Here is a 26,528-nt window from a genome sequence, read left to right as displayed (position 1 = left end):
TTCTGCATTTCCTTTTTCCAATAAAAATTTAGAGACATTTGAATAGATAAATAACATTTTGTTATTTTTAACTACCTATGTCCCATAATTTATTATTTTAGTACAAAATAGTATTATTTTAATAATTGGTTTACTTAAGTTAACGACATATTGAGTAAAAACGACTGAAATAGAATATAATTTGACGTTACGAATTTAACAGTGTACGTAATTAATAAGATAAAAATAACAATTAGCCATTTCGAAATACCGTTTATGAAATTGTCAAGTCATCATAGCTGCGGTTTGTGTTTCTTATTTCGCGATTAGATCTCCAAAACTGGCGCGAGTCGAGCCCATATTGCGTGGGTGCGCAAAAGTCCGATCGCTTCTGCCATATGGATCGTATTCTAATCGATGCGCCGATTTAAAGTCGCGGTTGTTTGCGCAAGTAACAAGTAACCGACGCACGTATGCAGCTTGCATAGTTTAAATATTATTTCGCAATACGCGCGTACACGCGGGCAGCTGGTGGCCGACGGTGGCGATTTATCTTCGGCTGTCCAGTCGGTCGACCGTTCTCCAGATTTTCCGTCGCAACCGCGTACGGACCGCAACGCGACGGCGCGCGTTGCGTTTTCCGGTTCGACGGAGAACTCGTTTACGGGAGGAGAGAGAAAAAAAAATGCCGTCCGGATATCTATATACGACCGGGATAGGATTGCGCATTGTGAATCAGTCAGCCGCGACCTGTGACCCGGCGGGCCGTAAACGAGAGGCCCTGTTTTCGAGCAATCGAAAACCCTCCACGCTCTGCGGGGCATCCGAGATTAAATATCGAACGACGAATGGGATATTTCATTTCGTCTATAAATGTCCAATAATAAACGATCTGCCGTGAATCTGGCCGTATAACGTTATCGGAATCTTGAATTATTAGGAAATAACCCTTTCTTTAAGCGTTATCGAAATATCGAATTATCAGAATATCGATTTAACGCAACCGCTACTAAATCAGATAAAAGACTTTGGGGGGGGGGGGGAACTTGATGCACTTGACTGCAGATAAATTTGATTCCACCATCATGTTGTGACTCATCCACGATATAAATGGCGGTTCTCCCTCGATGCTGTGTCAGAGCACCATAAGTCGGACCAATGTCACTGTCACGATTTTTCATGCTGCACGTGAGTCATTTAGTCGTTCAGGCCTTGCTCCGCATCTTGGGAAATTACATGCGTGAAACGTGCTGGGCATTCCTCACGGCAATTTTCACGCATATTCATGCCATGTTCGCTTAATTGCGTTTATCATCTACTTCGAGAAGCGTACAAAGTGCTTCTTTCACGTTCTCACGTGATAGAGAACTGTAACTTGAATTTTAATTCAATTTTAAATTTATATTATTTAATTATTAAATAAATTCCAATTTAATATATTTAACGAAGACCTATCAAGCATTGTACGTCTGCTTCTCAATCTATGAAAAGCTCCTAAAGAAGACCAATTGATTCGAATTGAATCTTGAAAGAATCGAGAAAGGTGTCGCGCGCCAGGAGATGCGGGTGCGTCGCGCCTGTACCCTTCGTAACGCGTATTCTCCGCCACTGTAATCACCGTACGCGACCACAATCGAGGTGGTTGGGCAACGAGGAGACGAGGAATACGGTCCTCTCTCTTTCTCTCTCGCTTCACCTGGGTATAGCAGCCGCCGCCGCCGCTGCTTGGCAACCAGAACCGACTCGCCGCGACGAAACGAACGATACGGCGAGATACCGGTCGCCACGCCGTGAACCAGAGACCTTTCACGTTCCCTTCGCGTCGGCTCTGTTATCTAACGATGTATATATGAGCGTTACGTTCGGCCAGCCGCCACGGCGGACTCAGCGCCTGGTAATCCAAGGATTCGCGAGCGCAACTCCTCTACTAACTTTGCAGCTGCGGAAACGCTACAAATTACTATTGTTCTAATCCTGTAATTTCCATATAAACCAGCCGGAGAAAATAGCGATGACGAAAGTTAATAACTAGGAGTTTCTGTCGATGAATAATTATGAATTGTCATCTTCAAGTCTTCAACGCATCAATTAAAATTTATATCCAAAATAATTGAGGTCAAGTACCACATAAAGTTACGGAGAACGCGTTAGCAACCTCATTAGCACATAGAGTGCTCATTTTAAAAATGGGATTTGAGACTGTTTGGAAATGAGTTTTTCATTTAATGATATTCCAAGTGTTTCTCGTATTATTTTTTTTCGGCCAAGATACCGCAGGTCCGCAGGCATGCAGAAGAGAGTACGGCGAGTGTTTCGGAGATTATTCTGGAAGACGATGCGTCGGGAGAGATTTCGGTACAACAACCTCCCGCACGCCCACGGGGCTAGGTATGGTGCCCATAATGCATACAGCGACGGCCACGATGTACCGTAAGGCCGCCGGTGCCTTCACGCATGGCAGACCGAAGCGAGTCGAAGCGAGCCGGGCAGGACGTGGAGAACGGGCGCGCGCCGCGTATCGATTCGTTCTTTCTCTACGAGTCGAATCGAACGCGGACGCGTCGCGACGCGCCGCGCCGCGTGCATCAATAACGCCACGCATCGCGCATCCTACGAGCGTATCGACCTGAAAACGCGGCGGCCGTTCGTAGAATCAAGATCTGAATTCTCGTGGATCTGGGACGAGCTTATATACAATCTCGCGCCGCGTTATGAGGAACGGGGCAATTTATTTCTAATTCAAGTTATTCTTTATTGCAAATTTGATTTGAATTTAATAAAGAAGAGAAAGAAAGGAGGAGAGAAAAAGGGAGGACTCATTTGAAAGTCTATATTTTTATTTTAGATCAATATTTTAATATTCATCTTTCACCATCGAACTCTATCGATTATTGAAGCATAATTCTAAAAATAAAGTGCTTTAATTTCAAAATTAATATTTTACCAGCATTTCACCCCTGCTCTAATTAATTAAATCGCTCAGTAACCTGACTAATAACTTTTCCGGTGTGTCTTCGACAGATTCGCACGAACGACTGCAGTTACGCATGTTCAAGCGAGGTCGGGTAATATCTCCGTTATCGCGCGCGCACGAGAGCCCGAGGTTAAGCCTTTCACGAAGGAATAATATCTCAGAGCGGTTTTTACAAACGTATACTCGGTCCAGTCGAGCTTGAAACCTTTTATTGTCTTTTTTTACAGTCGTGTCTTACGTTAAATCAACAATTTCAACAATATTAGTTTCCATTGTCGCAGAGGAAGATACATAACTTTATGGGGTCCCGAAAAGACCGTTCAATTTACCTGCCCAACTCGGCAGTGTCGCGGAATAAAGCATTATTCACGCACCATCAGCTTCATTTTGTCAGGACGACGATTGCGGCATTTACCGCGAAGACCCCGATCGATTTCCAAAAGGACGATCGATGCCTCGCGATCGGCACGGCCAATTAAATCGCCTGACGACAACGTCTGGATGACTACTTGCCGGCGCGACCGGTCCTACCACTCCGTCCGCTACTGCTCGGCGAATTTTCGTGTCACACCGCGATCGACAGCGTCGTTATGAATTCATAACGACATACGGCCGAGCCGTCCGACGCGAGAAATTAACGACCGGGGAGAATGCAGGATAACTGTTATTCCTATATCCTCCTCGCCAACGGCGGCGATCTCCTCGATCTATAATTTGCGGAAACGAGTCGCCCGAGTTATGCCCGATTTCGTGCCTCTTCTTCGACTTCTTTAACTGTTTGATAAAACGTTGTTTATGTTACGAAAGTTTACTGCTATTGTTCTTGTAAATTTTTTAAAAGAAATATTTGATATTTCGCCTCTTTAATATTGGAATCTATTTTTAGTGTAATATTAAAATTACAATTTCATAGAATTGTCCTAATTCTTTAATTTATACAAATGTTATTTAAATTGTTGCGTGTAATATGTAAAAATACATGCATAGATAAACGCTCAAAAACTGTCATAATCAAATACGTAATTTTGAGCGAAAAATGCTATGATAATATAGATATGTTCACAAATGTTTACCGTTGTAATACTACCGCAGCGTTGTTATTTATACATGTCGTAGTAATTAATAACGACGGAACTACGTACGTACGTGTATTATAAGACGTCCTACATGAAAGATGTATGAAGTACTAAGTAGTACACGTTCGTGCGATGTGCGATCGATCGTTTCGTACAACATCGAATAAATAATAAATCATACATGCACGTTTTGAGGAAAGCGAAGTAATTTCTCACCAAACAATAAGCGTAATGCCCTGTGAGCATTTCATGACATTAGAATGCAATAAATTGTCCTTGATAAAACATATTTTTTTCTTGCAAAATAAAATAAATAAAATTTTGGAATCAATTTCCTCTTAACAAAACTTTAATTCGACATTATTTTTTATTTTCGTTCATTTTGAATATCTTGAGAATCAAATCAAAATGTTAAAATTCAAAATTTTTATTTTAAAATTTTGTTTTTTCTCCGATTTAATGTTCTGGTTTGCAATTTTTCGGCAAATGTCCAGAGATTTTTTGTTAAGAAGGTATTATAACTCCGGATATCCAAGAATACAGCTATAAACTGAAGTTCCTGATTTTAGTTTAGTGGTGATCTGTCAAACAAAATAATATCCGGCTTCAACAATCGCACCTTTCAATCGAACCGTCCAATCCAATCGGGGAGCGTTTTGATCCAAGGGTGTCACAAGCACGTCACACATCGCACCGTTCCGCACATTTTCCCGCAAAAAAGTTGCATCGTCGGCAACGTTCAAGGCTCGATCAATAACCAGCAGATCGAAACCCAACGCGAAACACTTGCCGCGAAGATCGTGGCGAGACTGAACGCGTTGCCGTGCTGAGCCGAGCCGAGCCGCGCCGAGCCGCGACTTTCACTTCGATCATCGAGAGGCCCCTTCCCGACACGCTTATTCGCGATGCACCCACGCTCTCGTGTCTCGATCGCGACATGCTCGCGCGAAGAACGAGGCACGATCGCGATATGATGAGTCTGCCGTGGAATATGCTCCGATTTTCCGTATTTACGTGATAAAAACTGATAAAAACTGAAGAATAGTTAATAATAATATAAATTATAATTGACAAGGTTAGATAAAATTAAATCTCTTTACAAACAATGACAAAATTTAAAATTGTTGCAGGATGTCCTTGTAATTTAATATATCTGTTTTCTATAAAATAGAAAATTTCCAGACGACAGCACGAAATTATGATTCCTTCTTTTAAAGGAATTTATGATTTCCTGATTTCATACACGATTAATTAATCAGCGTTATTGCCATTGTATTAAATATGTAGTTTTAATGATCAAAGTTTATGCAAGCAATTAATCGATGTATTCACGAATATTATATATTACCTTCTTTGTTATAACGCGATGCCGGAAAGGGCCGAAAACGAGGAAAATCTTGACCCAGTGAGTCAGGACGTTGTAAAAGATGATATCGCCGGAGCTGCTTCTCGTAACTCACATTGTACGCATGCAAATCTTCCTTTCTATGTTAATCAGGTTAACAGGCTTTCATCTCGACGCGTTCGATATGCCACGATTAGCCGCGGGGGCGAAACGTACGGGAGACAAAGGATAGTAAAACGCGCGTCTCTGCACCGGACGCGCAAATCGCGCGCAGCCGGCCGCGGCGCGCTGATCTTATCCGACGGTCGCAGTTTCCACGATCGGGGTGCATCGGGCCTGCGGTAACGCGAATTAGAGCTAAATGGGCCCCCCCCCCCTCGTGTGAGAAAGGTCACGCATCACTGGGTTACCGAGTCGAAAAAGAAAAACGAAGTTGCTCCGATTGTTGCCGGTCGCGGCTGCGAATTTCTCACGCGGAGCGCGGAGTCATCCGCAAAAGTCTGTGACACCAATCAGACGACCGAAGGACAGAAGGGCGCGAGAAATGCGTGCAGGTGTAAAACGGCAGCTTTACAAATTCGCAAATTGGCTTTTGCCTCGGTTTCACACCGGAAGAATAATTTACGTGCGAAAGTGGCGGTTCTTTCGACCGATTTCTCTTTAAAAATTAGAAAGAAACCAATCTCGAAATCGAACACATTAAATTTCTTCACGTAGAAGGCGTAGTTAGATCGCTGCCGTATACTAAATCCCTCGGTGATAAATAAATCATTCGATAAAACCCGACGTGAAACCCGAAGTAAATCCCCGTGCGAAAGAAGCCTCGGCAGTTTATTATCTCGCTCTACCTGAACGCGTTCCTGCGCGAAGGAAAAAGTCAGGCACGTTTCGTTGTCCCGCGGCCGCGCGGATCGCGTGCGCGGATCTATATCGGCGTTTCCACGATCTCTCGCCCGGGCACACGCTCCTCCTCGGTGGTTTTTTTTTCGATACAGTCAGACGGTCGCTCGCAGTTGGATTTCCAGGTGGATTCACCGCTTCCGCGGTGAATGGCTAAGGCGCGCGCGTTTCGGAATAAACGAAAGCAGCGAACCGATTTCTTACGTAAAGTCTTTCCTTTCTTTCTTTCCGCACAGCTTCTGTTGAGGGATGATACGTCGGTCGCTCGAGATTTTTGTACGCGTAGATTTCGAAACGAAAACGATCGGTTCGGTAGACGGTAGAGTTTCGTAAGAGAACGCAATTTGCGGCGGGGAAAAAAAATATCGCGGCTAATAATCTTGTAATTCCCCTAATATATAGGGCGTGATTGCCAAACGTTGCAAATTGTCCCCTCCCTAATTTAAAGTCGATTTTACCTACTTTGCTTCGGTGAAACTTGATTCTAATTTTTACACTTTTGTAATTTTCTATTACAAATGTTATTAAGAGTCTTAATAACTCTCCGTAAATTACCATCCCACCACGATCGAAAGATAATTGTAACAATTAACAATTTATAATTCATAAACAACGATAATTGCTCGGTCGGCCGACGTTAATAACATTTTCTCGGTGCACTCCGCTACGAGTTCATTAGGATTCTCATTGCGTTTTATTGTGCCGCCGCCGGTTTCTTTCACACCGTTGGATGTGTCTATTTCTATATTGCTAACAAAACGGGTTGTCGTGTTAATTACGCGGTGAAAAGTAATTAGAACCGCCATGCTTATTTTCGAGCTAATAGTAGAAACAGTATCTTTATGTTAAATCTCCTCCTTTCACTAATAACGCAACATCTTAAAATTCGAAATAATAAGCAAGCTAATATAATTTAAATTAATTAAATATTTTATAAAGACAATAATAATTTTAAAAAATAGATATCGAGAATAGTTTCGAGGGAGCTTACTGGGAATTACCGGTGGAATAGCCACAAGAAGATTAACCCCGCAATTTGTGAGAATGTAAAATGTAAAACAATATTTAAAACGGACGACCGGTTGCGAGATTATTTGCTAATTCTGATAGCGGGAGCGCCGCTTTTTCTCGGCTGCATGCCGCGTATTTATTTATTATTGTGCCGTTATTATATAGCGTTATCAATTACTCCGTACACTCGGCCGTCGCCGACACGTAACCGAACCGTGGCTGATTATGGCGCCCACAGCAGCTGTTCGCTTCTATCGGTGCGCTGTAGTCCGTTCCTTGACTTCTCTCTACGTTGTACAGTTACTTCGGGTGAAAGGTGAGAGCCCTTCCCGCACCTCACGGCGAAAAGAAGAAGAGGAAGAGATGCGATGGAAGGAAAAAGATTTTAAACAACAGCTCGCTGTAAATTAGGTAAAAAAAAACCTTAATTAAGGAAAATAATCGTTCCGAAGCATCCTGTATTTTATACCCTTATTCTGTCAAACGACCGAGCGACGTAAAATAAATTAATCTCACACTTCCGAGCTGAGAAATGCGTTCCGCTCAGCGACATGGGGCTTAACTTGCATTTGCGATACTGAGTGATAATTAGGCTAATTATAGAAGCGGCGCGCGACGTTTCTCTATCAGGTGTCTCAGAAAGACGACGGCGATTGCCGCTACTTATCCACCGTCTATTAAAATCAGAAAAAGGAGAGATGAGAAAAGGCGTGTGAACCCGTTCTCCTAAGGTTACGACCTAACCCGACGATCGCGGCGAAGGTTCCCCGGCCGGGCCGAGGAAACCGGTATTAGAGTCAATGAGAACTGGCTGTTTGCCCGGAGAATATGATGTCACTTTCGTCGAGCGCGCTTGTACTATCCCCGAGTCGACACAGGAAAAAGAGAGAAACAACGAGTAACAATACACGAGATGAATAGCAAACGCGTGAATTATGACGTTACAAGGCGATCGACTTGCTCCGATTTTTCTCGCGTTTTTCCTTGACACTTTTCCGCGCAAAACATTTAATTGACATCTTGTAAGAGATGTACTAAAAGTAATTTTTGCAATAGATCCTAAAGATTCTTCTCCGAAGATTTTCTGCCAAAGAGATAAAATAAAGACGTGCATATTAAAATTTTATAAGTATATATAAGTAAACGTATATTTATATTTGAGAGTTGATCTCTTATGTAACGCTATGTTTTTAAAAGAAGATAACATTGACGTTTATATTCGGAAAATTGATCGCCCGGAAGAGAATTAAATACCACGTTACCGCATTTCCTCGATGCTACGGTTGCACGAATGTACTTTGACGGATGTTGACTTTGACGGTAGTTAATATACTATGCTTAGTTTGTATAAACTGAGCGAAATTAAATTTCCGTTTGACACGTTTGGTCAATTAGAACACATTATATGTATAGAAGCTCAAACTCGGACTTTTTAATTTTATTATAATAATTTTATAATAATAATTTTTCATAAATGTTTGTATACAAATTTATGTAAAAAAAACACTAACATAATCTTTAAATAATAAAATTCTAACAAAATATTAATGAGACAACTTAATATTAATATTAAAATATTATTAATAAAATTACTGAATTAATAACTAATGAAATACCTAATAAAACTCACAACAAGATTTTAAAATTTATATAAATACATAATATGTAATTAGATACTTATCGGAAATTTTTATATAACCCAATTATATAACAATTTTGATTCGTTATAATTTTTAAGTAATTGCAAAACATAATAACAAGAAAGAGAATCTGTAAAGTCGATTCTAAAAGTAAAATTTTCATTTCGTTGCGCACAATTATCCTCCATAAATGCCAAGACTATCATGTATAACAGTCAGCGAAAGGTCAACGATCATTATCGAAGTTAGTAGAGTATCGCGCCCATTAGGGAAGGAAATTCGGGGATCGTCCCAGGTCTTCTGACTGTCCGGCGAACAAAGGAAATAAGTTTACCGAACGCGACTGAGAGACAATGCCGCCGCCTCCTCGTCCGTCGGTTTTGCTCCCCGGAGGCGGCCTGCTGTGTGTGCACGCTACACCGAGCAGAAACTCCGATCTACGTTACATAAGAGAAAAGTGTAAGCGGTGGTGCGCCGCCGCTGCCGCGCGTTATGCCATTGCAAGTTCTTCTCGCCTCGCGCAGCTGAATCACCCGCGCGTCGAAAACCAGACGGATTTAATTATAGACGTGATCAAGTATTTTCCCAAAAGAGTCTCGAGTATTTCTCTTTCAACCACGCGATATGATAAATCTTAGCGCTCATTGCGCAAGTGCAGGGAGAAGTGCTCGCGTACTTTGTCACACGGCGAACGCTCGCGTTCCGCTTGCGAAAAGATAAGATATAAAATTAAACCTTGCATTCAATTGATTGTTGACGCTTTTTGCGCTTATCAGGAAGGCATTAATGATTTCCGGCTCAGTGTTATCTTTTTTTCTTTCTTCTCGTTACGAACGCGACGGATATTATACGCGTCGTGAGCGACGCGATCGCGAGTTGTTGAAACTTCCTCCGCGACCCCGATATTTAAGCACCGCGATTCGATTTAGGTATACTCGAGATTCTCGGCAACCTCATGATAGGTACCGTCGTACATATAACGAGACCATTCTGCAAGAACAAAAGGAAGAGGCGCGCGGAGAATCAACGATCGCTCTCACCCGCGCCGATTCAATAATACTCGCGTTTTCCCTCTCGCGTGCACGAGAGTCGACTACTCTCTCATCAAACCTCTCAATCCATTTCATTTATTCGCGATCGGTCGTTTTGTTCGTAATTTGAAAAATATTATTCGCGAATGCATTTGAAAAACGATCCGCGCACGAATGCACCGTGGTTTATAACAATATTGTAGGAAAAAAGTCAATAAAGAGCAAAAATGTAAGCCGCTTGTAGTGATAAAACGAATAAAAGTAGCTTTTTGTCGTTATCGTTTCTCGGGATTATTTCCGTGGTGCGCTTTGCGTAATCCCGCTTCACGCTCATTAGACTTCACGCTTATCAGTCGATTGCAACCACCGTGAACGACAAGAGATCCGAGCGCTTTTGCGCTAATTGCGCACGATTTTCTAATTTATTTATGCTGTTATGATCCTGTGGGATCTGAATGACGTGTCTGGTAGCTTTCTCGAATCAAACTTGATTCGACTAGCTGCGTAATAACGGAAAAGGTCGAAACAGATTAATCGGCGAGAATGTCACCGACCAGAAGCTGATTTTAATAAATTTTTTAAAATAAACATTTTAACCATTAAATACTCTCGCTTATGAAGCTCGAACTGAAAACGCGCGGTTTTGCAAATCTGTAAAGGATCTTCTCTAGCCTTTCTGGCCCTTCTTTCTCTTCTGTGTGAGAAGGCCCAGAAGATCATTATTTATTTTAGCACAGAATGCTATGAAAAATTATTAAAGAGTTAGTGTTAATATTATATAATTATTTAATGATCAAAATGTTTTATTTTAAATTTTGTTAATAAATATAATATAAATCAGTATATATTGCGTGCGAGTCTTTCGAACATATAATACAGACGTTTATGTTATCTCCTCGTTCGTTTTCTTTTTTTGTTACCTAACGTTGCTCATTTAATCTTCATGTCTGTCATATCTGCAGGTGTGAACTTGGCCTCGCAGGTGTTCTCGCTACACCTTCTTTTCCAACGTGTAATCCGTTTCTCGCATTGCGTGACGATTGCGCCCACGAGACAAACGTACGACCCGCCGCGATCCTTCGCACCGCGGCAACTTTCCATCCTTTCTTTTCTGAATCCTCGCGATTTAATAGGCCTCCAGTACGGCCTCGATTTACGGTACAACAATGGCGCGGCGCGCAATGGAAATGCATTTATAATTTTCCCCCTGCGGGAAAACCCGCGCGATAAACCGGATGACAAATGGCGTTTCTCTAAGTGCCCGTCCGCCATTTCTCAGCCGCGTATTAATTCAGCTGCGGGCTTCCGGTAAGAATATCGGCGTGAACCAGTCATAATAAATTACCTTCCGTCCCTGCACAGAATAGATATTTAGAAAATAAATGATGATCACCGGTATTGATAAATGTCCCCGCTCATCGCTCGAAGTCGTACATCGATCTTCATTATCAGTGAGAATTAGTTTTTGGAAAAATAAAGCTGAAAGGGCGTTTGGCGCCGTTTGGTGATCGCACGGAATCGACATCGGGAAATTTGAGGAACTAGCTTTTTGTAAAATAATAAAATAATATTCATTGCAATAAATTTTAAACGTACCGCTTAAAAGTTTTAAAGTAAGATAGGATTGTATACATAGAAATATTTAAATAGTAGAAAATTTTATTACGTTAATGTTTAAATTCTAATATGCATATGCACGGGTTGTATGTTAAAAGGATGATATGTTTGAGCGACGGCAGAAGATATATACAAGAAGTCGTTTTGTGATTATGTTACATCCTTTGTATTATTTCTGTCATTACTATAATTTCTCAGCAGTCCTGAGCCCGATTTTTGCGCCAATTTCGTCCTTTCTAATTGAAGGATGTTGAAAGAACACGACTTCCTCTTGACTATGTATAACCCGGTAATCGCACGTGCCATCACTGGGAATGAATCTAGATTTCGTGGATTGCGCGGTACGTAGCTCATTAAATCATCAACTTGGTCGATCCAAGGACTCAAGCCGTCGAGGACGCGCATCATCGAGGTCCGCGAGTCATCCCGCTCGATCCTTGATTCGCTACATCGTTTTTTTTCCTTCTCATCCTTCTGGGTGACGGGGTCGAGATCTTTTCATTCCTCTTTAAGCTTTGAATCGTGCGGATAAACTATTAAATTGTTGCACATAAACGGATTTGGAAGTCAGGGTTTCGTAGAAGGTCCTCATAAAACAGGTGTTTTTGACATAATTTTTTTTAAATTAAGCATAATTTTCTTAAAAATATTTTCAATGCCGCATACATTGTAATTAATTTCGCGAAGAAAAATGACGGAGAAATTCGAACAACATTATTTTACTGTTTCTGCATAGATTATAATGTTGTAGGAATAAATGTACCGTACATTAATAATGTAAAAATGTAAATGGCTGTGTAATAATAATATAAATTTACACATAAAGGAAAAACCGTATTAATATAAAAGAATAAATATCAGTAAATATAATGCAATTCTCTTTTTTCCCTCTATTACAATTCCTTCTGTCTTCAAAGCTCATATATTCTCCTGCCACTCGTAAAACACTCCGAAGAACATAACTACTTCACATATTCCAGTGGAAATGCATTTGATTCCCTCTAAAAGCATCTGAGAAGCGACTCTAATACGGCATTTCACGCGCGAATCAATAAAAAGTTCTATGCTCATCCTCGTCGAGTTCTGCTTCGAGTAACATCTGCATTTCGCGAATACCGTAGTCCTTTATGCCAGTCAGCAACCGGGATCGTCATTATGCATTCACGGCGAAACGATCAATCGCGCGAATTTGGAAACGCTTTTATGAATTTCATTGCGACCGGCTGGCATTTTTATTAACACCGTGGCCGTACAACGATGAAACGGATATTATTTTTAACGATCGTCCTACAGCGACTTTATTCGCGTTCTTTCTCTTGTCCCCTTGGTAAGCTCTCCGTCACCGGGGTGATACGAATTTAATTGCGTCTAATGAAAATTTAATGCCGGCGGAGATTCCGCACGTTTCTCTGTGTTTAATGGGCTCGGGATTCGTCAGTGGTGGCACTGAAGGAAAATCGTGCAATTTATGAAAAATTTATATGTATAAGGCACGTGTCTCTTGACTGGATGTACAGTTTTATCGTTCCAATTATAATTAAAAGCAGTAAAACAAATATGAACATCTGTCTTCGCTAAAAAAATATGACTAATGAAAATACTTGAACGGTTCATTCGGTTTATCATGTTCGAATACTTTTGTGATTTAAAATCACGAAAAATCAATTTTTACACTTGACGATATAAAATCAGTGATTTCATATCGTCAAATGTAAAAATATTAAATATAGTCGTCCGTTTTATTATCGCGCATTAATAACGTGTTTGATAACGAAAGTTATACAATTAAGATATGTAAGGTGAGTAAATTGAGAAAATAATTGCTAATAATTTGCGATAATAATGAATACCGAGAAAATAACGAGACATTTAATTTCAAGAGGGCTGTAACGACATAATAAATTGCGCGTGAAACGACTTCCACCTCTCGCAGAGGTGTCGTTAATCTCGTCAAATATTAGCCGCAACGCGCATCGGGACCAAGCGGAGGAATCCTCGCGATGGTTCAACGTACTCGAGGCGAGATTAATTGAAAGTGGAGACAAACACCTCGGCTTGCCTCGCAACGATATTGTTGCGCGGAAAGCCAACGTGGAAACAAGACAGGCGACGCTTGCTTTCGTGAAGGAAGTCGTTTGTTGGTCGGACGAATCGGACCTTGGGGAGAGAGCCCACCTTAGAGAGTAGACGAGGCCTTAAAGGAGGCCTCAAAGAGTATAACACGCAATGCCGAGAGGAAGGAAGAGAGGATCGAAGAGAACGAAAGAGAGAAAGAGAAAGAGAGAAAAATAAGTCGTCGCGCGTTTCTATGTGGTACCGTTCGACCATCGACCACCGGCCGCGCGAGCCAACCAGCTATCGCTTCATGGAATTTATCCTAACGATCATCAACCTCTTACTTATATATCCTAGTTTCGATCATCTGCGAAATCTCGATCCCTTGCAACTACCTGGTTTGCCTTATTTCGTTTCTGCGAGAAGAAATACAAATGCGAAAGTTACGAAGATGATTTTCACAGACGTTTTAGTTAATTCTAAACTATCGATTCGCGCAAGGATAATTGGAGAATTGTAGTACGTATAAAAGCGTCAGTGTCAAGGCTGTAGAATTTGCTGAACAAAGGTCATCATTTTACAATATATCTTCTTCGTTCGAAAAAAAAAGAAAAAAAAACAAGTATTCTTTGCTCTCTGCCACGCCACAAGCCACCGTTTCCCACGTTAACGAACTGTCGCGAGGTTCTGGTCGGCTGGGCCGGTGAATTATAATGAATCCATCGAGCTACACACCGCGGTGTGCAATTTCACCTTGATTTAAGCAAACGACGCATTAGCAAGCATAACAACGGGATCGCCTGACAATTTAAGAACATTCTATAACATTAGAAACCACCTGTAAACAACAAGTACCATTTTTATTAATTAGAAGATTCCTCGTAAGTGTTATATTTTTTAATATCTTAAGTCTGTATTAATTTAAAATAAGATTTGCTTCTTGGTACTGATGTAATATTAATATTAAATAACAATTTACTCAAGCACGATACGAACGCCAGGGTCATCGATTGATAAATGACCTGCTCTTACAATTCGAATTCAATAGCGATCGCGCCCCGTCATCGCGGTCTTTCTGCTAAATTAATGCGCGCGCGAGCACAATTTTGAGCTCATCAAGGTAAGCGAGTTCGCGATGACGAACCGTTTACGGCGCGTATGGCTCTGTAATTTTGCGCGTGGCTTAACGACATGCGCAAAAACGCTGCAAAATGGAGTAATGCGTACGGCAACTGGTTAGTTATCGCGCGAGACAACGTATAACGAGTGTTGTGCACGAGCGTAAGCACGTGTATATTCATTGCGCGATTATTAGGTCAAATCGAGTATTAATAACGTACAGACACATTAGCTATATTAGGCTTCACGCGGACTTTCACCAGGCAAAACACATTGTCGAAGATAAAGCTTACGCGTTTCATGATTAATTATTTCTTTAGTTTCTTATGAAGTAATAATAGTTTTCAAAAATTTTGCGATAAAATATCTGCGTGAAACACTTGAAATCACAGGGCGGTAGCCTCTGGCGCGATCGATGATAATCGGCAAGCTCGACGATATATACAGGGTGTTCCGCTTACAGATCGAACGTTGATGACAGATTTTTCCAACACGACAGAAATTCTCGAAATAAAAATCCAAGATGTCTAAGCAGCAAAAGTTTTCGAGTTATAAGTATACCGAAAATCAATTAAGTAAAAGTTTAAGAGCTTTCCGCAAGCTTTCATCCATAAATAAACTTTCACTCTTTGCTATGTTGAATAAATTTTGGTTAAATAGAATATCAATTAGTCCTGATATTCAAAAGAATATGTCGAATGATAAATTTTTATAGGATTATATAGGATTCGACCGTGAATTCGAAGATTCTGCCATTAGCGGTTAATGATCCGGCGGGAGGAAGCGGGACACCCTGTATGCGAGTCCCTTTTTCTCTCGGCATCGCGATACTGCATACTGGATGCTGCGCGGACCGTTATGCAACCTGCGGCGCGCAAACAGCGAGCGGGCGGCCGGCCGGCCGGTCTTTGCTCGCGCCGAGATTCCCGTTGGCCTGTCCCCGTGTCATCCTGCACGCTGGCTGCAGGAGCACCCCGACGACGACAGCGGCGAAGCCACAAAGGCGAACCGTCCGCGACTATATCGACACGAGTATACACACGTGTCGGATGCTGCGAGAACGCGAGCTTTCATCTCGGATGCGAGCGAGTTAGCGGCGATCGAATTTCGCGACTTTTGCGTGAATGGTAACGTTCATCGAAACTAAATATTTTCAAGAGAAATAAGACTGTCGAGCTTCTTGAAGAGAAAAAAAAAACAAAGAAAAAAGTATCTCGGGCAAAAATGATCTTTTATTTCTGCCTCTCTTCTCTCACTCAGCCTCTCACTTCTAAAATAACACCTGCGAGAATTGATCCGCCCATCAGGATCACCTTTCGCGGCCTCGAACCTTTTATTTCTGTCCGCGCGGTTCAAGTACATCAATACATTTAGCGTAATCTCGGGGGAATAATTGCACGTAATGCGTCTGCTAGCGCGGCGCGCGGGTTGCGCAACATAATCAAAAGATAATAACGGAGATAATCGCGATCCGGTTGTGTACGAATAAAATTTCATAACTTTATCTCGTCCGGCGCGCTTCTCTCACCCAGGTCTTATAACGGGTTGCGCCGGGAGATACGGCAGCTATAAAATTTGTAAACGCCCCGGCATCACGAAATCGTTAAAAGCACCGTCGGCGTCGGTGCCGGCACGAACCGGGGAGGATAGTAACCGATTCTACCACTGGTTTACTGTTATTGCAATAAACGCTGCGTTGAGACACGACCGAGACTGCTTTCCTTAAACTTTCCGAGCTGCAAAACAAGCAAAATCCGTGAACAGTTTGTACATAATGCGTAGGTTTTATGTAAGTGCTTCTGAGAATTTTGGAATAAAAAGTTAAATAATAAACATATTTTCTTAATTAACGACATTTCTTTACTATCTATAATTTACCGTCTCGTCTTGCTGCCATTAACTTTTTTATTCCGTCTTTGTCAGAGATTTATCGTATCCGCGTAGAGAAAACATTCGTAAATTTATGTGAGCTATAATAATATCTTTTAAAATAACAGCCACGTATACTTGTTTGCTTATTCTGTAGCGCGAATTTTTATTCAAAACGAAAAATTGAGTAGAATTTTCATTTCTGACTTGTCACAATTTTCTCAAATTCTTTCGAGTTACAGTATATTTTCTTCTAAGATGCGAAATAATTCATTCATTTATTTCGCAAGTGATCTCGATCCAGTTTCGAAAGTTTTTTTAAGATTTACATTAATCTTTTTAAAACTCGTAACGTCTAAAATAACCCAGAATGCTTTCAGAATTGGCGGTTCGTACGATTTTTAATAACTTGCCTTTGTTTTACACGCGATCGTTTTTATCGCGAGCGAGTCGCTGTTCCGTCGTCAGCTTTCGCGATGTCTGTTTAACACGTCCACACACTCCACAACGATCTCACCGAGAGAGCTTAATGCTAGATATAACGTTCCCGATACAGCCCGTACACATTCGACTGCACTCGAACGGCGGCGCGAGTATTACGACATGACCGCCGGGTTACCCAAGATGCGCGACGTGTCCGGTAGTTTCTCCCAGTTCCACTGGCTGAACAACCGAAGAGAGGATCCGTGAATACATTCCCACAGGTATATACGCCCATTTCGATGACCGGCCACTCGTCACGGACTCGCACCCGACGGCTTTTCGAGAAATCGGCCGCCGATGCCGGCGCAAAAAGCACCTCGAGAACGCGTGCGAATCGTGTATCAGCGAATGATCGCTATATAATACTTGCAGGGTTTTCTAAAATTATTGTTTTTACGATAAATGCTGCGTTTCTGTCCTTTTTAACATAATCAAACAACATTGGAAAGAAGATCGGCTTAAAAAAAAGGTCGAATCTAAATTCGATTATAGATTAATTAACTTCGATTTGATTCATCCAAGAAAATGAAAGACAACTCACAAAACTTAATAATATTCAACGTCTGTAAATTAAGTGTTAGAACTAATGATAGTATTTCTTAGAACTAATGACAGTTCGTTCGCCATTTCTTTTTCCCATTAAAAATTCCAAGTATAGCATGCTTGTCACGTCGAGTCGCATCGCGAATTTTTCCAGTTATTAATTGCCGTTAATTATCGCTATTCATTTCCCAGATATTTCTCCCCATCTCGCGTGGCCTACCCTCGACCGACCGATCGCCGTGACATTTGTACGCCGATCCACTTCGTTCGTGACGTGGAGGCTCAATCATCCGTCCGTGATCCCCGGTTCTTTGCACCGGCGTCGGTACCTTAGTCGCTCTTTCTCTCTCTCTCTCTCTCTCTCTCTCTCTCTCGCTCTCTTTTCCCTGTCAATCTCTCCTCGCTCGGTGCGTGTGCCTCTCGCTTTCGCACTGGATCACCTTGGTCCATGGGCCAGCACGCCACCCTCCCCCCCTTTACCCCCTAACTACTGCCTACACGATCGAATCTCGCATAAAACTGATGGTAAATGCAACTGCGAGACCGAAACCTCAACGGGATAGAAACTCGAGTTATCGTGTGTACAAATTACCGGAAAAGATGGTATTTCTCGCAGCTGCAGAATAAACTAACACGATATATTTATATATGGAAATTTTCTATAAATATCTAGACAGATAAATTAATTTACTCTGAAGAAATAAGTCTAAGAACCACGAATGATAGTTTAAAGTACGGCAGTATAGAATATAATGGCTATAACGTATGTGAATCATACATAAAAAAGGTATAGAAGGCTTAGTGAGATAATATTAATAGATATGTAAGAATATAGGAAGGAAGCCGCGGATTTTCCTTCATTATTCAAAGTCATTATCCTAAATAAAATATTTAATTAGTTGAATCAACAGTAATAGTCACCGCGTCACTATTTTATGAAGTAAAATATGCGAACAAAGATATAGAGAGAGATTATTGTTAAATAATTTAACAAAAAATTTTCCTTTAATTAGGCTAATTGTCGAGTTATTTGGAATCATACACGCGACAAGCTGAAACGCGAAGTGATAAAGTGTGCGAAATTCGATCGAGATAAAGACCGAGCTGTGCGAATAAAAATCGCGCAATAGTGCGTAATTAGGGAAAAGCTACGTATACGATTTACATCAGAATGAAATTATCGAACGAAGAAATTCGCATTTCTTCCGGAAACTTCGTTCTGCCTTTCGCACTCGGCACGTTCATTTCCTCTCATCTCTCGCACGAGAAGTAAAAATAGTAAATGCACTCATTACGCGTAACAATTTATGTCCTTTTGACATGAAGTTGCGATCACGTGCCGGAATGTTCATAATATCTGATTTTCACGTGGCACTGCATTTACTTTCGTTTACCACGAAAACACTACCGATTCCATTAAGAAAAATAAATAAAAAGCTTGTGGCGAGGATGAGACGGCAATTCTTCTTGCTAAAAATATGAGATTTTAAATCGTCATTGATTTCTACTTTTTTCTACATCTTAGCATTAAGTACTTTACTTTAATTTTATGGAAATAAATTCTGTAAAATTTGAATTACAGAAATATAAAATTTATAGAATTAAAAAAAATTACTTTCGATTTTGAATAAAATTATTAAAATAATATTCATAGAAGATTCAAAACGTAATATATAGGAAAAGTATTAAAATTTTTAAGATAAACCTGATAACATCTTTGTCTCTTGAAAATAAGTTATTCGTCTTTAATTATCAGGATTCGACTGGTCAAAGTACCAGTTAATTATCTCCCTGATTAATTATTTCCTGTTATCTTTGAATTTCCAGTTAATTAATCGCATCCGCAATTAGGGCTCCCATAAAATTTTCAGCGATGAAGGATCGGCTCGAAATTCACCGGGGAATCTATAATCGAGAGAAAGTGCGCGACTTCCGATGCGCTTCGTGTGCACTTCACGTTGCAGCTCGCGATGCACAGCGAAAAGGAACAGGCGGTTATAAAGAACGAGCGACGCTCCCACGAGCTGCAGCCACAGCCGCAACTTCGTCTCGACGTGATCTCTGTTTAGTCACTCTCGGCTATGACCGTCGTTTACTCTAACTCTTTCCTTTTGTTCGTCCTTTGCCGTCCGTTCGCGCCTTCTCCCTCATTCCACTTCTTTCTCTTTCTCGACGCTCCTTTCCCTTATGGCTCGCTCCAACGACTAGTCGAGGCCTCCATAAATGTCACTTTCGCAAATCCCCAGAACGCCCAATTCCCAGAACAGGAGATTTATTTCAGAAATTTATTTTTAAGAGACTTTTATCTCGGTGGCGATCATGGCGCAGAAAGATGTGCGCTGCTTTAATGAATCGAAAAGATTTCAGTTCAAATCTTCCGACCAAAAATCGGTTTTTATTCGATCGCCATACCCCTCGAAAGGTAACGGCAACCCACCGAGAGTATCTCTTGCCACGAGCACTCCTCTATATTTGAGGATTGGTCCTCCAGTTTGGGGGTTGGATGCTAAACTAACAACCTGCCCCATTAAAAAAATTATGAGAGGTCTCGGATTTGATGATGAAGGCAAAACTTCAGGAGGCCCATGGCTCGATCTTAAGCTGTAGTGCCACTGAAGAAGATGACGAGCTTCTCTTGAAAATTTAGCAATTTAAAGAATAACTATAATATAATATATAATAATAGGATAACTATATTCTTATATATCTGGTAATACTAACAAGAAAAATATATAAGTAATATATTATTCTATCGAGTTTTTTTCCTGCATTGTAAAACTATTATATTCAATGCTATTATATTCAACGTTACGTATAAAAAAAAATATGGGAAACTCTTAATGATTCAAATAATCGATGATTGTTCGGTCTCAGTGGCGAACCGGAGGGAACGGAGAACGAAGGGAATTCCGTTTCTCTCGGCGAGCCGCGTCGTATTTTTAGGCGGACTCTTCACCGAAGTAGAAAGGGCCGTGCCGAGTCTGCCGGAAAAACAAAACGATTTCGCCGTCCACTTCCAGCGAACGTTTCAGCTGTCCCGTTCGCTCGCGTTTCGGTCCAAGACTTAAAACGTTCCAGTCGTCAAGCATTCCGTCTGACAAGCTGCATTAGCGGTAACAGGGTCTTCGTAATTTTGATCGTCGCGATAGCAGTTCAATATTTCAATTTCCATTAACTCTTGACGCGTTCGAACAGGTATCGCGAATTAAAAGTTAGATTACGAAAGGCAAAAGCCTGGAAACGCTTAATTGCTACTTTCGCAAATACCAAGTATAGTAACTTCAAATAATTCTTATAATTTTTTAAATAAAAAAAATGACAACTATGTAAACATGTTTCCTAATTAGAGATAAAATCGTGAAAATAGCTCTCTTGACTCATCATCAATGTATTGATCGAGCGTCGAATGACGAAAGATGTATCGTTTGCACCGGATAGCTGCAATCTCCGGGGGCTGATTAATTTCGTCAACGATATTATACGCACCCCCCATGGACGCACCCCATACAAAATACGAGCATGACTCACCATTTCGGCCGTGCCAATATCCGGCTGGCTTCGCTGGCCGGAAGGAAAGCCACACTTGCGATCGCGCAGCAAACGATATTGTCTCGCAATTGCAAAATATCCAGGAAAAACTCGTTTGCATCAAGGCCATAAAGTGACGAGTGGTTACTTTAATAGAAACACTTCATAGAGAAACAGAATGGAGGGGAAAAAAATAAAATAAAAAAATAAAATTTATTAAATAGAACTTATTCAAATGAAAATTGTTAAATAAATATCCTTTAGATAAAAATATATGTGCAATATATACAACAATATTTCAAGCTAAAAATTATACGTATAAGATGTTCAACTATAATTGAACGTTATCAAATATAAAAATATCGATAGAAATAATTATTGCAGAATTTTTTGTAAGTTAAGTTTGTTAAAATTTTCTCCCTAGTTTTTCTCTTAAATTTCTTTTTTATCAACTAACTTTTATCTAAATTGTCAAACATTCCACATATAATTAAAGTCCATATTTAAGGCCCTGCCTTCAAAGAAATTCAGACTAGCTTCTCTTTTTATCGGTGATGCTGTTTTCTCCTTCACGGTCGAGAATACGGCGTTCTTTGTTTCCGCGGTACCGATTCCGTGCGTGAAAAAAAGGAGAACGGGAAGGAGGACAGAAGGACGAGCGTAGGAGCGTAGGAAGACAATGGGATCCTCGAGGAGAGCATCGGACAGGCGCTTCTATTCAAGGCTCCGCTTCGCGACGTGACGGAAACGCGAGGACAAGACGATAGGATTTTGCTCCGCGAGCAGGATTTTTCCTCAATGACGAAACGAGATGCGCAACATATCACTGATTGCGAAGAAGATAGAAGAAGTCACGTGGACGAGATGCTGTTTCAAGAAAATTATGCAAACTCGCGAATGCGCATCATTTATGGATGAATATCGATTTAAACGATGTCTCTTAAATCTTTCAGAACCACTTATTTAAAAAAAAAGTTACACAGAGCGATAAATAAATTTTTATTGTAGAAATACTTGAAATTAAAAACAGATATTGTTTCTAATTTGATAAATGATGCATTATATATGGGAATTGTTATGCAATACCTTGATGTCTTGCAATAAATGTTTTTTTTTTTAATAAGATAAATGTGTACACATTTTTAAAGATTTTACGAGACAAATTTTTGAAACTTTATTCGACGACTGAATTATGTAATGCTATTTTTTAAAGAAATCTCTCTTTTTAGAAGAGTTTTATTCATAAAAATATGAAGTGACATAATTGCATATTTTTTCAATATTTTAGAAAAAATAGTTCTAAACAGCGTGGGCACATGCACCTACATCATAATCATCGAGCGGCGATATTTCCTCAATTTCATTCAGGAACGCGTTTATAAATACATCGCACGCGTCGATCGATTGAGCGTTGCGGCGAAGGGTCGAGGATGCGACGCAAATAAAAATGTCGCTTTTTCTCTTTTACACGACGACCATGTGTAAAGTCCCTCCGGGGTTTGCAGAAGGTCAAGGAGTTACAGAACGATCGATCGTCGCGATGGGCACAGGCGAAGCGTCGCGGTAATTAACAATATATCGCGGGGAATAACGCGACTAATAATACGCGGTTGAATTTTATCTCAGACCTTTCGCGAAAGGGCATTCATTATTACAGCCGGGTCAATGAATCTGGCTAGCTATGACAGTCGACGCTCGATAAAAATGACCGGTGCGTGAGGTGCGTCGCAGTGTATTTTTTTTTAAGTGCCACGTGTTTCAAAAACTTCTCAAGAAAATGTAATAAAAATATAATCCCGCGTTTGAAAACAGCTTTTCTATGCAGGCGCATTAAATGCCAGGAGATGGATTTCGTTGCAATTAATTGCAGTCACGATTAATAACCACATAAATCAATTATTAATTAATTAAGTGCACTTTATACATGTTATGGCGGGCGAATGAGGTGGGAGGAGGCGCGAGTAACGTTATCTATATTATATAGTTTCTCATTCATGGTTATAACAGAAAATATTTTGATTATTAATAATTTGCTGCTAAAATTATTGGTTAGCTAAAACGCTAAATTCCTAATTATTGGATATCTTTAACTGATGATAATGTGCGATTAATTCTAAAATATTGGCCTTTAATTAATGATCACGTTAAATTAACGTTAATTCATTGTGCCCAATTAAAGTTAGCGTTATATTTATTGCCGTCTAATTGTGTTAAACACAAATTGAGTTAAGCGTAATTAGCGTTGATTAACGTTGATCTTTCGGTGAAAGGCCACCATTTTCGGTCAACCATTTTCGGCCCCCTCGAAGCAAACCAACGCGCAACAATGAGGGTCCGTAGAGATCGGTCAAGCATGTACTTTTTTAGGTCAGGGGTCACACGCGAGTGAACCTAACGGCGACAACCAACAGTTCCGCGTCGCATTCTTCTAATCATTAAAGATCTTTTAAAAGTAGCTATTTATAAAAGAAAAAAATTGATCAAAACTGCGAATTTTCAACATTTTAAAAGAGTGAAATAGAAAGTAACCGTATCATTAAGATATAAATGAACTACATGAATAAATTAATCAAGAGTATACAAGATTTCAGTGTTTTTAATATCTGAAATACTCGGTCAAATTTTATATAGGGTAGTTTGTCGATTTGATTATTCGGACAAAGTATAAGTAGAATTTTATAATTCTAGCCTAATATTAGCCTTGGCTTCTCCTATTTTAATTTCGAGGGTCCTCATATTACTTTATTTAATTTTATAATTGTTCGTATGCACAGAACCCTTACAGGAATTTAATACTGGAAGTGATTATTTTGCTAGTGATTAATTATTTATTTTGAGTATTAAAAGCATTAAAAACAGTGCTCAAAATAAGTAATTAAACATTTGCCAAAATAATCACCTACAGTATTAAATTTCTGTAAGGGAATGCGTACAAAATTCAGTTTCATACGTCGCGTTTCGATCTCGACTCGAGACTCGCGGTTCCTCAGGATTCGCGGAGAAAGGCTTCGCATTAGGGTCGCCTCTATAGAAACGGATATTAGAAAACGGCTCTATACGGCGCAATTTTAAACCTCCTTACGATCGACGTCACGTCGGCCTCGGATTAGCTGACAAATCGCGTGCATCGATAACGCCGCGTATACCCCGCGACCGCCATCAGCCTCGATCCCGCTCGTCCAAGGATAGATATCCCCGTGTGTCGAGGTCTCGACAGACAATCGCTGACAATGCGACTGTCGTGCGGTTCTAAGCGAGAGTGCTCGGATTTTGCGAACCTACGCCCACCGCGAGCCACGCTTTCGCTCAAAATTACGCCCACGTATAAAGACTTTTGGGAAGGGAATTGCAGGTAAATCGGAGATTGATGTTGAAATTTCGACATGTTCGCATTCAACGGCTACACAAATGTGAGATTTATGGTATTATTTAAATCCGTGACTAATACATCGATGCTGGTATGAGGGTAAAACATCGATCTCGCGATCGAGCAAACTTTTGTGATAAAAACACGGTTACCTAATTTAAAAAATTCTCATGTAAATTTTTATATAAATAATTAAAGTTACGTGGATTCGACAGTGTGGCTTTTTTCTCGAATCTATTATCGCAATAATATTGTAATTTTTATATTATAATATTTTAACATTCGTATTATAAAAGTTAACATTTATATTGTTAAATAGTAAGTTGTATCATTTATGAAACTTCGTTTGATTCTTAAACGTCATAGAATCCTGGCCACTTTCTTCCTCGTGTCTTCAAAGGCACGAAAAAATATTGAACCGTGTCGCTTATGAAAGCAAAGTTCAACGCAAGTCGGAGTCGCTTTCCTCGATCGAGTCCTCAAACGCGGCATCGTTTCTGCGCATCTCTCGCGTTATTCACCTCGCACATTTGCAACTCTCGTCGATAATAACGAACCTCCCTCTCCCCCCCCCCTCTCGATCTCAATTACACCCCTCGACTTCGGTCGATGAAAAATTTTATCGGTCGGCGAGTAACATCGCGCTAATTGGAGTTCGCTCTTTAATATTCAAACAGTCGCGCGAATTTCCATGAAATCGTCGTATATATGCGCGTCGCTTTTCATCCCGTTGTACCTCGATCGACATTGTAATCTCGGTAAAAGCCTTACGAGATTTATGCAAAGAAAGCTGTAATCGGACTCGACTTGTTTAGCGCACTTTGTACACGTTACGGCGGGTAAATGAGGTGCGACGGGGAGTGAGTGAATTAAATTATAAATCAGAAACTCCCAGATCACGGAATTTTTAGTAACAGCGCTATATCAAAGGTGTAATAATTTTTTAACAGAACTATCGAATACAAATAGCCCTTTTTATTATTGCAAACGACTCGAAAAATAAGAATTTCGATAAATCGTGCGTCAGTAGCAAGAGGATATCGCTAGATCCTTCATTTGTTAACATTTCATCTTATTCGTCGGCCAACTTCAGGTGATGGGATTTCGCTTTGACGGAACTTCAGGCCGATGCTTTGTTCCTCGGCGAACTTCAAGCGAAATTTGAATCTGCCGCGAGATTCTTATCTCAAGCGTATAAGTACCTAATGCCAAGATTTCGAAATTTCGCGGAGAAGAATGACGCTCACAATAAAATTCGAACGAGGAATCGTCTCGCTCATCCTCGCGTTCGATCATAGGCCTGTTCTTTCACGTTGGAGAGAGAAAAAGATAAAAGGTGAACCGCGTACAAGAAGTTCACCCAAAAAGAACAGGCCTCTCATCGAACATTTCGCGTTATACTCCCTCGATTCACCCTTCCGCTCTGCCGACTTCGCCCGCCCATCAAATTATTGCAAATCGACCGACTTACCGGAAGAGCCGGCGCTCCCTGGACGTCCGCTCGCTCCTGCTGCTCTCCGCCGCCGCCGCAGACGCGGGTGAAATTACCGCACCACGCGAACGTGAAAGACCGCGCCTGGCCGCACGCGAATCGCGGGGGTGAGCGTTCGTTGAGTACTCCTCGGAGGATCGGAGCTCTCGCTCGGGGTACGGAATACTCGGCGCCGAACGCGTATCGACGGTCGCGAGGCTGCTACGAGACTGCACGGCACGGAGTGGACTAGTGGAGTGCACGGGTGAAACGGCCGCGTCGCCGCGCCGCGTCAATGAAAGCGCGCCGCCCCACCTCACCCCACCCCGCTCCCCCCCCCCCCCCCGCCGCGCCGCCCGCCGCCCACCGCCAATCGCGTCCCGCCAAGCCGCCCCGTCGCGCAGGGCTGCCGCGCGCACCTTCGCACCGGCGACCGGCGACCGGCGACGGCGACGGCGGCGACACACGGCACCGTGAAGTTCGCCGAATAACAATAAACGGAAACAAGAGTTCTTCTCTA

General features: G+C 41.1%; 2 protein-coding genes across 2 annotated transcripts in view; one reads left to right on the top strand and one right to left on the bottom strand.

The window, feature by feature from the left end:
• Window positions 1-2,287, top strand: part of Cycg (cyclin G) — a 36,562-nt gene extending 34,275 nt beyond the window's left edge. Inside the window, exon 7 of the mRNA XM_071706564.1 lies at window positions 2,278-2,287. The gene's annotated coding sequence lies outside the window, so the exon portion shown is untranslated. The remainder of the gene's footprint in view (window positions 1-2,277) is intronic.
• Window positions 1-26,528, bottom strand: part of LOC139772671 (uncharacterized) — a 34,223-nt gene that overhangs the window by 649 nt on the left and 7,046 nt on the right. The window lies entirely within an intron of this gene.

Source organism: Temnothorax nylanderi, unplaced genomic scaffold (genome assembly GCF_030848795.1).
Source record: "Temnothorax nylanderi isolate EJ_2023f unplaced genomic scaffold, tnyl_v1.0 TNYL_tig0052_pilon, whole genome shotgun sequence".
Classification (NCBI taxonomy): domain Eukaryota; kingdom Metazoa; phylum Arthropoda; class Insecta; order Hymenoptera; family Formicidae; genus Temnothorax; species Temnothorax nylanderi.
This window is presented reverse-complemented; position numbering and strand designations above follow the sequence as displayed.